General features: G+C 39.5%; 1 long non-coding RNA gene across 1 annotated transcript; it reads left to right on the top strand.

Moving 5' to 3' along the window:
* Positions 1–2,193: 2,193 nt before the first annotated feature.
* LOC117249425 (uncharacterized) lies at positions 2,194–11,616 on the top strand. The gene is made up of 3 exons (XR_013490443.1): positions 2,194–2,250; positions 7,541–7,660; positions 10,627–11,616. It is a non-coding gene; the product is annotated as an uncharacterized LOC117249425 (long non-coding RNA).
* The last annotated feature ends 1,031 nt before the right edge of the window (positions 11,617–12,647 follow it).

Genomic DNA, 12,647 nt, shown 5'->3' on the forward strand with positions numbered 1-12,647 from the left:
CTTCTGGTTTAAGATAGCAAAAAAGCTCTCTGCAATCTTGGGTTTGAAGGATTCCTTGTGTATGTGGGGGGATGTACCAAACAAATCAAAACAAGATTAAACCAAAAATAAAATGAATTATATTTAATATAAACTAGTCCATATCCATTGAGTACAGCATACAGTACCATGACTTAGTCATACCAAAAATTAGAAAAAAACAACAACATTCAGCCACAGGGGGAGCGATCAGTCACATTTTAGCCAGTTTTAAGCATTTTTCATCCAGTTGCCAATTAGAGTTAAATTTCTCCAGTCACCTTGAGGCGTCCTGTCCTACATATCTACCAAGTTTAGTAAAAATCGATATGGCGGTTAGGCCTAAATAAGAAATAAGCTCTCTAGCGCCCCAATTTTGTCCGATCGGGTCAACAATGGAGGGGTCCCCTCAGATTATGTGTGGTCATATGCCTACATTGCGTGGTGATTGATGAAACCCTTGAGATGTTATACACCTTTATGTGATGAGCCACGTCCTCTGCAATATTCATTGCCTTATAGAAGCTCAGTTTTAGTAAGTTTTCCAACTTTTGCCAAGAGGGAACTTTAGATATTGGTCCCTAGATGTTCACCGAGTTTCATGCAGATCGGTCAAACTTCCTAGGAAGAGATCGATTTTAAGTGTTTTTCAAAAAATTCAAAATGGTGGAAAATCTATATAACCGGAAGTTATGGGTTCTTGAAGCAAATTTGTTCCTCATGAGGAGAGGCATCTCTGTGCAAAGTTTCATGTCGCTACAACATACAGGGCATGAGATATGCCCATTCAAAGTTTGCAATTTCAATCGGTTGCTATAGCGCCCCCCTTTGGCCAGTTGATGTAATATTGCTTCATTCGCATCCTCCCATGACCTTCTACCACTGTGCCAAATTTCACATAGATTGACCAAGTCAGTGAGGAGAAAAACGTGGAACAGACACACACCCATCCACAGACAGACAGAGTTTTCGTCATTATATTAAGACATCAGATAATTAGTGATATTATGTGATTCCCTAACTCTCCATTTTGCCATAGTTTTCAACTTATACTGCAACAGCATAATAGAATTCCTGAAATTCAGTTATGGCAAGTGGTTTTGGTGCCACTCTAAGATTTTCAGTGGCCCCATCTAGCCACCCTTACAAAAAATTTCTGGGGGTGCCACTGTATAACATAGATGTACAGAAAAAAAAAACATAACATATATCAGTGCATCCTAATTTTAATTCAAAGTCTGACATAAGCTAAAACTAAGAGCACAGAAGCCTCTATAATTGCAAATATGTTTGTTTCTCCAGCTGAAGATTTGACTCATTACATTTTGTTTTCTCACAGAGCTTTTCATTGGCTATGGTTCCAAAATAAGGCAGTTTTGTCTCAGTAACCTGTTGTCTTTAGGGTCCATCTTTGTTTCCTTACAACGTACATTGTTATGTCCTTAAAATCACACATCTGTGGCAGAGCTGCAGAACTTTCCTTAGCATGGGTAACCTTTGAACAGAAGAACATTTTAAAGAAGGGAAATGAAAGAAAAATCAATGAGGGTGGATTTTTGTTTGAGCAGGCCAGTGTGAAAAATGCAGCCGAGCATTTCACATGCTGCCGAACCCAACGCTGACCTCCATACAGCCGGCAGATCAATGGACAGGACGGAGGCCACCGGGGTATTGATTGATTAATCAAAGCTAATGTTCTTTTGATCAGTGCTGCCGCCCTATTAACCGGCGGAGGCAAAGTAAAGCGGCATGTTTTATTTACTCGTTCAGGGTCCCTCGTTGACTCCTGCTGCAGACTTCAAACAGACTGTGACAATTCTGTCATGGCTGTGATTGACAGGAAAAGTTTCCCTCATATTTGCCTCACAGATTCATTAGGCAGCATGGGTTTGTTTAATCGTAAGCAGTTTGCTTTTTGTTAATAATTCTCTGGAAGAAAGAGTTGTTTTTCCTTCGTGCCGGAGTTCCTTCGTCTCTGCATTGTCTGTTTTTAATACGTGCTGTTTTGTGTGCTCCATACAGCTACAAAAACATTATTCATTTGATAGCATTTCCTTTTAACTTATTTATTACTATGCTGGTGGTTTATATCTGGAGCTACATAAGCATACAATGTTCACTCAGTAATATCTTATATGATAGCATTTATGGGCTATGCTACAATAAAAGTAAACCATAAAAAACTGTCAGGAAAAACACATTGCTGCTGCTGAAATGCCTGCATACACGGAGGTAAGTGAGAAATTATTTTACATTTCCTATTTGTACTTTGCATGTAATACTCCTTTAATTTGCATACTTAAAATAATGTCTCCTTAAACTTGAGATTAATCTTGCCATATCAACCACAGTCTCACTCCGAAGTCGTTGAATACAGGCACTTGGCCAGTGACTTCTGCTGTTAGACACGGATAGGAAAAAAAAGTCCTTTCATGTTGGCATGACGCACAGCCAGGCACCGCTATTGTTTACTGGCACCAGGTGGCATCAGGCAGAAACCAGGCAGGACAACAACAAAAGTTAAGGTGGCGGAAGACCACACAGGGTGATCGGAAGGGGTGGTGGATGGGTCCAACAACCACTGATTTTCGCCCGGGAGCTCAGTATTTGCTTCCTTCAAGATTGTAAAGCCAAACCTTGTTCTTTTTTCCTATATCCAACCACGTGTGTTTGTTGCTGAAGGAGAAAAATGTCAATTTGCAGTATTGTACTGACGTAGTGCATTTATTTTAGTCAGAATGTATGCTAACTGTACATTTCCTGTGAAAATGGAAGTGTGTTTTGAAAACAAACAATGTAACAGGCTGAAGTTGCACGGTGTCCCAGAAGCCTCAAGTTTGGTATTTTGGCCATTGCCACCTTGGATTTTTGAAGCCATAAAAGAGCCTACAGAGTTGGGTGATGTTTTTCTGTGGGCCAACACGGAAGTTAGCATCACCCAGGTTCCCTCATAAAAAAAAGTCCATGGGATTCCATAGGATTTTGGATCATTGCAGAAAATACGCTCTGTGGCAAACAAATGTTTAGACTTAAACATTTTGTTTAGCAAGATAATCTTCACATATGAACACCACTTTTCTAATTTTTAAAGCCTAAATGTAATCACTAGAAGCAAAAACATAATGTTAGAAAATAAAAAGAAACTACACCACGGTCACAACTTAACAACCCTACCAAAACGAAGCCATAAAGCAGTGTTCGATGTGATGACCTTCTGTAGTCTCATTTAGCCACTTGTTAGCAACCTTCTTTATTAAGACACATAAAAGCTTCAAAATTCACGAGTGGGTTATTTAATGACATATTTTCTGAAAGTGTCTTTAGCTTGTGTTAACCACAGACCTTATTTCAGGCATCTCACCAAAAACCCATTCAAAAAACTCATTAGCTAAACCACCTATTTGGACGAGGGGGTGGAGATTACCCTAACACAGTGGGCCCTATTTAGATGGTCTAAAACGCAAAGTGCCAGACGTGAAGGGTTGGACTTACTCTGTGAATTAGTCATGGGTGTGTTTTGGGCGTATCATTCAATAAGCCAATCAGAGTGTCACCTCTCATTCCCTTTAAAAGAGGCGCGATTGGAGCGCATGGCGGGAGCTAGTTAGATGGAGGACCTACCAACTGGAAAGAGTGAGCGTTTTACAGCTGAGGAGACGGATCTCCTCGTGCGGGAGGTGAAGGCCCGTCAGAACCAGATCTACGGGGACAGAAGACAGGCACCCAAGCTCCCCGAGGTAAAGCAGGCGTGGGATCACTAATACGAGAAAGATCCTACTAAATATCTGTGGAATATTATTCAAACCTGTTTTCATCATATAAAAGAGCACAGCTGTCAGGACTGCCGCGGAGCTCCCCAAGGTTCTGATCCTGCAGCTAGGACCTGTTCAGCGTTTTCTCCCCCACCCATGTTTGTTAATTGTTTTCATGTTTCCCAGAGCTGTGTTCTGCCTCTTATTTGCATGTGTGTCCTCTCTACACTCAGATAACAATATAATAATATAATATAATGTGGCCTAGTATAACATGTTAAAATAAATGTAATGTGCGGGCTTTGGTTTTCAATCAAAAAAATGACTGATTGGTCAGATAATTTCACAATTTCATTTGTCATTATTACAGATTATGATGATCATTATTACTGCGATTAGCTCATTCTGATTAATGACTGACCATTAAGACGTGTTTCTGATAAATATTTTAATGTGCACAGTAATAACCTTTCATATTTTTATTTGTTATCTTTTGCATATGTGTGGCTGCTCCGTGTGTGTCTGAGCAGAGTGCACGCGCATTGTGCACCCGCCTAGAGACGCATATTACTAACTTGTTTAACAGTGAAATACTGCGCCGTTGACGTTAGACCAGGTTTTGTTGGTCACTGGCGCATTTGCTTTTTACGTCATCTAACTAGCAACGCGCCATGACTGCGCCTGACCACTCCTCATTTTTAGACCAACACACCCAGAGAAGCGCAAGTTCATTTGCTAGTTAGACGAAGAGGGCGCAGGGCGTGAAAATGACAACTGCATCTGCATCTAAATAGCAATGACACTTGCGACATGGATTATGCACCCTCCGCTGTCCACTTTAGACCATCTAAATAGGGCCCAGTGTCCTTACCGGATGCAATGCGAGCAAGCATCAGCGACTAAATCTGTTTGATTGCACTGTTTTCTATTGGGCTGTCCTAACTGCCCACGAGTGACGCAACACTGATGTTGAAATGAGGAGCTACCTACAGGGTACCTCCTTATTTCACTACAGAAGCCTGAATAAGTTAGCATCTGGCTGGAGGAAAACCGCCAGAAAGATGAATGTTTCTGGTATTGTGTAAGGCGCTAGCAAGCTAGCTTGTTTTACAAAGTGGAGATGGTGGTATGATATAGTATGAAAGCTACAACAGTGATATCTATAAGTTACCTGTGATAGTAGTATTGTGAGTATAAATAATAAGGAAGGATGTACTTACCCATCTTTTCAGTGGTTACTCTGAGACCACAGCTTTGGTTTGTTTACATGACATGACTGAGCTCCTTATTTAACGGATCCAGTGTGGACAGAGAGCGTTTGATGTAATACGATGCAGCACAAAAATCTGATGCTCGCATCCAGTTAGGCCACAGTGCAATGCTAGCTGATAGCTAAGTTAGCATGGTGCATTTACTGCTATGCTTAACTGTGATAATACTAATGCTAATGCAATTTTTCACTGGTGAAAAACAGTGTTAAAACCATTAAAACAAAATATACTTGCCGGAAAAACTGCTATCTGACTCCTCAGAATGTTTTAGTACGACCAATCACTGAGCAAGACTTTTTTTAGCTGACCAAAATGTTACAGTGAAACATTCATTCAGTGAAAACACTGAAATAGTACCAGCTACACCTTTAGTGAATCTGGGGTTACGCCATCGGTATATTAACTAACACTGTTGCCATGGTAGTGACTTGTCAACAAACAGCATCCACCTGTCACTCAAAGTGGCTACGCTGTTAATTGTGCATACATTTAAGCCTTAAAAAACATTTAAGCAAGAGAGTTATATAAAAATTCAACCCCTGTACAGTTTCCATGAATGTTGAAATTAGCTTTAGAGACCACAACTGGTTTTGTACCAGGTTGCAAACATGTTTATTTCTGCTGTAAAGCTGGCATTATGGGAATTCAGCCTCAAGTGGCCATTCAAGGAGCTGCAGCTTTTCCAGTCTTTATGCTGAGCTAAGCTACCACAGCCTGACCCCAGCTCTGTACTTAACACACAGACTGACATCCATCTTCTCTTCTCACTCACAGAAAGCAACAAAACATATTTTCCAAAATGCTCAATTCCTTAAACATGTATGCTTGTACTAATATTTAATTGGAATGGTATCAAAGGGGTTCAAAGCGATTTAATACGAAGCTATTCTAAATTCTTAAAAAAAAAAGTTTTATGAGGGAACAAAAGACTACTGCAAGGGAACCCAGAGGATCTAAAAAATGCTCCCACTGCAGCTCTTCAGGAACCCTTTTTTGTATTCTAATTTTTCAGATGTAAATGTCAGTATCTTGAAACAAGACATAATAAGATAGATTGCCACACTTGAGGCACCAAAGACTAATTTTATTATTCATTCATTCAGTCATGTAGAGGACATAATACATCTTAAAATAACACTTTATTTTTGAAAAGGGTTGTATTTGTATTGTATTTGAACTAGGGACATTTTAAGACTTAATTATTGACCGACTGGTTAATATTTTATTTTGCAGTGTACCGCCATATAAGAGCAACATCCTTGTAGTGCATAAAGCATTTCTAAAACAAATTTAGTTTCACAGGATGAATAGAGAGAGGTTTGTCAGTGCATCAAGGCCTTGTTGAATCCTGGGCCGTAGCTATATAATAGAGAGAAACAGGAGAGAACTGCTTAACGTGCTGCTTAAGGCCAGTCCGGTCCTAATCAGCCTCCCAACTGTTTCTCCCAGCATGCACAGGGAGCCTGAGCAGGCTCCTGACCACAACAAGGCAATCAGCATCACACATTAGGTGTTGCATGCTGTGGGGGAGACCCCGGGCATCAAAGCATTTGATAACAAATTCAAGGTTTTTAATGTCTTCCAGAACCTTTCAGTTTTTTTATTGTGGTTTCTAATGGAGGAATGTTTCTCTCTTCAGCTCCCAGCTCTGTTTTGTTATGCCACTGTGCTGTATTGAAGCGAATGACAAGGTTCTCTGCTGAATCCATGCAGTTCAGACCACCTCACTTCCCGCTTTGCAAACACAACTCGTTTCATTTTTAATGATCTCCTCAAGTGCATATATTCAGGTCTTCCTTTGCTTAAAGACCCCCCTTACCCATGTGCACGCACATGCACGCACACACATGCACACGCACCTCGATTTATTCTCACAAACTTGACGGCATCTTGAAAGCGCTGCTTATAATTTCTGAGGTGAATGCACCTCCATCTTTCTTCATTTGAGAGGCCCCTCATCCCCTCCCCGCCCTTGAGTTTCTCCAATGTCAGCGCTCACTTCAAAAGCCTCAGAATGAGTTCTGAGGACTCCATTGAGATTTCCCATTGCAAACAATTATTCTGTCCATGGTTCTTTGACAGAGATTTCTTTAGATTTATATTACTAGGCCATGAATCAAATATCTCTCTGTCTCAGTGGTGCCTCGTGCTTCACAGTGGTTATGCTATTGACCAAAACCTTGAGCTGAATGTAGATTATTCTCTGTGGAGGGATCTAGGAACTGATTTAATTCAAAACAGCTCAGTCAGGAGTGAGATTTGGAGAGCAGATTTAGGGGAAAGTAGAGTTTAGATGTAGGCGTCTTCACATTCAGAGTTTTTTGGGTTGTTGAAGTTCAACTTGTAACTCAGTCCTCCTCCCACCTTTCCCCTTGCTCCCTGAAATCCAACAGCCTCTCTGGCCTGTGTACCTGGGATATCCACCTGGGCTGGGGGGGGTCTTTCATGATGTGCGGCTGTATCATCCAAAATAGATAAGAAAGCTTCTCTTTGCCACAGGAAGACGTTGTGAAGTCTCCCCAGCAGTGGTCCCAGCAAAGGCCCCACACAGGCTGCCAATGAGAACAAGAGCTGGTGCTTTAAAAGAAGCTTCACTACAACACGGCACACCTCCCTCAGGTAACCACCCACACTGAGGAGACTCACAGACACAGCCATGTCCTGGAGGAAAAATGAATCTGAGTAAACATGGCTGAATAAATAAATGCATCAACTGTCTTTATTCTGAATTTCAGATTATTGCTGGAGGACTCTCGGGTGAAGTTTGAAACCAAACCCACCTGAGATATGTTGCATTACAGGCAACTGTTGTTATACGGGCAAGCAAAGCTTATAAATCCAAACACATCTTACTGCTGTTTGTTTCTGTATTAAGTAAATCTTATACCAGCATTATATCATATTGTTATGATCATACTTGTTTTTACTGCTGAACATTTGTCAAAGGATGCAGTATTGTTTTAAATATCTGAGGTGTGTTTTATACCCTCCAGCCGATGCTTTTCTTTTTAGCACACAATGAAAATCAACTTGCAGAGATTTTAAACTTGCTTGACTTCAGTGATCCATCACAGTGAACATCATATCTGCTTTTATTGTCGTCAAAAACACATCATTTTTATCATGTGGCGATATAGTTCTAAGGGTAGATTGATTTGGAAAATCTGCATCATGTTACCACGCAGTCATAACAACGTTCTGACAGCAGGCAGTCGTGATGTCTGCTGTGAATGATTACCGAACTCAAGCAAGTTCCTTTGCAAGTTAATTTTTACAGTCCATTTAAATGAAGTGAAACCAGCCTGGAAGGTAAATCAATCTGAAAAGTTATGTGAGAAATGGATGTTTTTTGAGATTTGTAATAATTGGACTAAAGCATCCAGAAACACTGCTCCTTAAAGGAGGATTTTTTTTAAGTGGAGTTGTACAGGGTACTTATCCATTGTTAGTGTGTTACATACAGTAAATGTTAGTCAGCATGCCCCTAGTTTGGAGAAGCAGGTTGGAGTGCCGACATGTGACTTAAGCAATGTACTGCTGTGGATGGGGTCAGCAACAAAACGTATTTTAGCCACCTAAAAAAAGTTTAAGTGTGCGCTATATTAAGAGTAATTTCAGCACTTTACCTTTCCTTTAGATAATCTGTTCCGACGGGGGAGCCGTTGACGGCTTCAGTTCCCATTTATGTTGTCGTCAAAGCCACCCGACTCCAAACAATAATTTTAGCTTCCTGAACACAGTAGCTGCTGGTCTATTGCTGCTTCAGTCAGTTAGTTAGTTTGTGTTATTGTGTGACTTTAATGAATCTTGAACTGAACACCAGAGTCACACAATAACACAAGTACACTAACTGATGGAGGCAGTGGTTCCTGTGTTCAACAATATTAAGTCACTGTTTTTCTGATTGGAGTCTGGCTTTGAAGAGAGTTATATAATGGCTTCATTTTCCATTTTTCACTGTCTCACATTAAGGTAAATCAGTGAAAATACTGTCAATACAGTGTGCACTTTAACTGATATTGGTTAGTTTCCATGTTGGGCTCCAGCCTGTTTGTCCAGTTGTGAGCACGCCGACTAGTGTGTGCTGGTGTTATGTGCAATACATGAATGGCTGATGTGCAATACTGTTATGTTAAGTATGTGGAGTTTTTGTTTGTTTGTTTGTTTTTATGTTGTATACTTTTCATTTTCTCTGGACTATAATTGTAAGGCAGCAACACTTGTGCAGCTCCTGAGTCTAAGACGAATTTCCCTACAGAGACAATAAAGTATACTGTATCGTATCAGTCGTGCTGTATTGAAGCATATTGTACCCTACCCTACCATACTGTCTATGGATCAGTACCCCATACAACCCCACCTCAAAAAAGCTCAACTATCCCTTTAAGTAGAAAACCTGAGCTCAAACACATTTCTTATCATCATCGATTAATGAATTAATTTATGATTAAGTATGATTTGTCTCTTACAAAAAAAAACAGAACATGTGAAATTCATGTTTTCATGTGTTGAAATTTTACACATCAGAAAGTCTTGTAGATATTGATGAAAAATTGGACTGCAAAAGAACCAATAAGTCCTTCAATTTATTGTGTGTACACTCAGGTCTGTACTATTAACGGATAAAAGTCATTTTAGGATGGATTTAACATAATGTAATGAAATGAAATGAAAATGAGATATTATTCTTAAAATATGGTAAAAACTGCTTGTGCTTATGAGAATTAATTACAGGACAAATACCGTTTTACACATTATAAAATGTGTTTATGAACTGTGTTTCACTGTTTTATAAACAGCCTCACATGTAGCCGTTGTTTTCAGTTTTGAAATCTAAAAATCACATGTACTTAAAACATGATATTATGATATAACAAGACATGATATTATTACATTTACAATGTTACTGTAATGTACTGTAACTAATTACTTTCAAATGAAGGTAACCAGTAATATGTAACATATTATATTTTGAGAGTAACTTGCCCAACACTGGGTATGGTGTATGTGAAATACTTGCGGTTACTGTTTTAAGTGTCTATAGTGTTTATCGACTTTATCGACATGTTAAAAACATGTTTATATGTCTAAAGAAACCTAATTAATCGATAAGTAAGAAGATGAATATTTCCAATAACTTTTCTTTAAGAGGTCACACAGAGTATATTACAGCTACTTAAATTTGAGGATGCGTTGTTTTTTCTGTTTCACATCTTGTTGTTGAATCCAATGTTGAATCTACCTATCAGACTAAATGAGCAATTTGACAAATATGGCATCAGACATTGGGAACAGCTCATTTGCATCTATTATCTTTTTTCCTTTTTACATTTTATGCACTTAATATCATCAAAGAAATGTAGACAGACAGAGTTAGTGTGTGTACAGTGGATATCAGCTGCTAGTAAACGGTGTCATTTTTCCAGAGTGCACAGCTGTGTCTCAGAGCCGGGCTGAATCAATGCTGATCAACTTCTATAATGAACGTGGGCTGTGAAAACCCTGTGCCAGTGTTTGTGGAGACAGGTGAGCCTGGACTGTTTTGATCTTTCAAACATGTATTCCATCTCTTCTCTCACCACAAGGGAGCCTCCATCCAAGGTCAGCGCTCAAAGGCAGGGTGCACCATGGGAAATGAGCCTGAGCGAGTGTGTGCCAGCCTCCCGCTTTTGTGGGATCAGCACGGCATCAGAAGGATCGGACTGACACTAGTGAAGTCTCCCGGTATCACCTATCACTACCTGTTTCTGCCACAGAGGAAACCAAAGGCCTGCTCTAATTGTATCATTAATATCATTGCAGTCTGAGGGCCAATTATTCTCTCTTTGAGTTTCACCTGCCCCAACCTTGAATCAGGCTCTGCTAGGATATATGAGCACAGACTGGCTGTGTTAGTGATAGAGGAGCTTTCCAGTCATCTGTGATCAAAGCTGTATGGATGCTGGCCTGAAGACGCAACCAAGTTCAACACACAACATGCCTCAAATGGCTTCTAATAAGGAAACAATGCAGTGTGGTGTACAGTATCTAATGATGTACATGCACATGCTGACCTCTATCTGCAATCGGGTGCTCACATGCACCATGACTTCATTATATCAAATTGGTTTGCTAAAACTCCCAAACTTAGTTTAATTTTTAAGCTCCTGAGACCCTGCATCCTCATCTTAAGACATTATATTTTGGCTTTCCTGCACCTCATACTTAATTTTGCTTAAGTTATGGTCCTGTACAGTTAAACTTAATTCACCTAAAACACCTATCCAAGGCAAACCTAAAGTAAAATGAAAGCTGTTCTTGTTCCATTTTTAGTACATGGACATGCATGGCCTTATTTGAAAGGTAGCACTGCAATTTTTCCTGATCCTTGATCACGAATGAGTTAGCGATTTAGAACATGCATACAAATATAAATGTTTAAACTTTTGTCAATATGGAGATGCTACACATCGTTTGTTTAATTAATTTGGTTTTACTGAATTCATGAGCACCAGAGAAGAGTGTAACTCATTCAGATTTACCGGCATGATGAAATAAAGTGGTGACTTCCTTCTTCTGAAGCTGTCATCAAGTCAGAATATGTGTCCATTCCTCGATTACCCAGTATGTTATTCATATTCCTTTAGTCTGTAAGGGTCCACCAATCAAGACAATCAAAAGTGTTTTTCTAAAAGTAATCCAAGTTATGAATATTGCTTTAACAGGATAATGTGGTGTTGTGTTGGAATGCCAGGTACCGTGAAACAAGTGTCTACTTGTAAGTAGAATAGTAAGATCTGATAATAAAATATGGTAGATAAAACAGAAACCTTAAGTAAACATGTGGGGTTTTATGGAGCTATATTTGTGTCTTTATTACATGCGAGAAAATAAATGATATGAGAGAAAAAAAAATATTTGAGAGAAAAAGTTTTCACACTGATAGCCAAAAATAATAATATTTGAGTTTCGCTGTGAAAATAATGTCATGGCGGGGCCACGTGCCTATTGGCCAGTCTCAATCGAATTGACAGCTAGGTGAGGATCGTCTTGGAAGTCGAATTCAACTGAATCATTCATCCACCATGGTGGATTCACTGGCATAGATGCACTGCATTATTTGGGAGTAGATATACATACATTAACGTTATGCGGGTGTGACCAAATGGAGAGGAGAGGGAAATGAGGGAAAATCTTTGAAAGAAAGGGAAGATTAGATATTGGTCTATAGTTGGCTAACACCTCTGGATCCAGGGTGGGCTTTTTTAGTAGAGGTTTAATTACAGCTACCTTAAAAGACTGTGGTACATAGCATGTTAATAAGGATATATTGATCATATCTAATATATGAGTGTTAACTAAAGGAAAGACCTCCTTAAGTAGCCTAGTTGGGATGGGGTCTAAGAGACACGTTGATGATTTAGATGAAGAAATCACTGCGGTCAGTTCTTGAAGAGAAATTGGGGAAAGCAATCTAAATATATATTAGGTCTTACAGCTGTGTTTGAGGTTAGATAGGTACTATCTGAGGACAGGAGGTCATGAATTTTGCCTCTAATAGTTAGAATTTTGTCATTAAAAAAGCTCGTAAAATCATTACTGCTAAGGGCTAAAGGAATACAAGGCT

Source organism: Epinephelus lanceolatus, chromosome 23, assembly GCF_041903045.1.
Source record: "Epinephelus lanceolatus isolate andai-2023 chromosome 23, ASM4190304v1, whole genome shotgun sequence".
NCBI lineage: Eukaryota > Metazoa > Chordata > Actinopteri > Perciformes > Serranidae > Epinephelus > Epinephelus lanceolatus.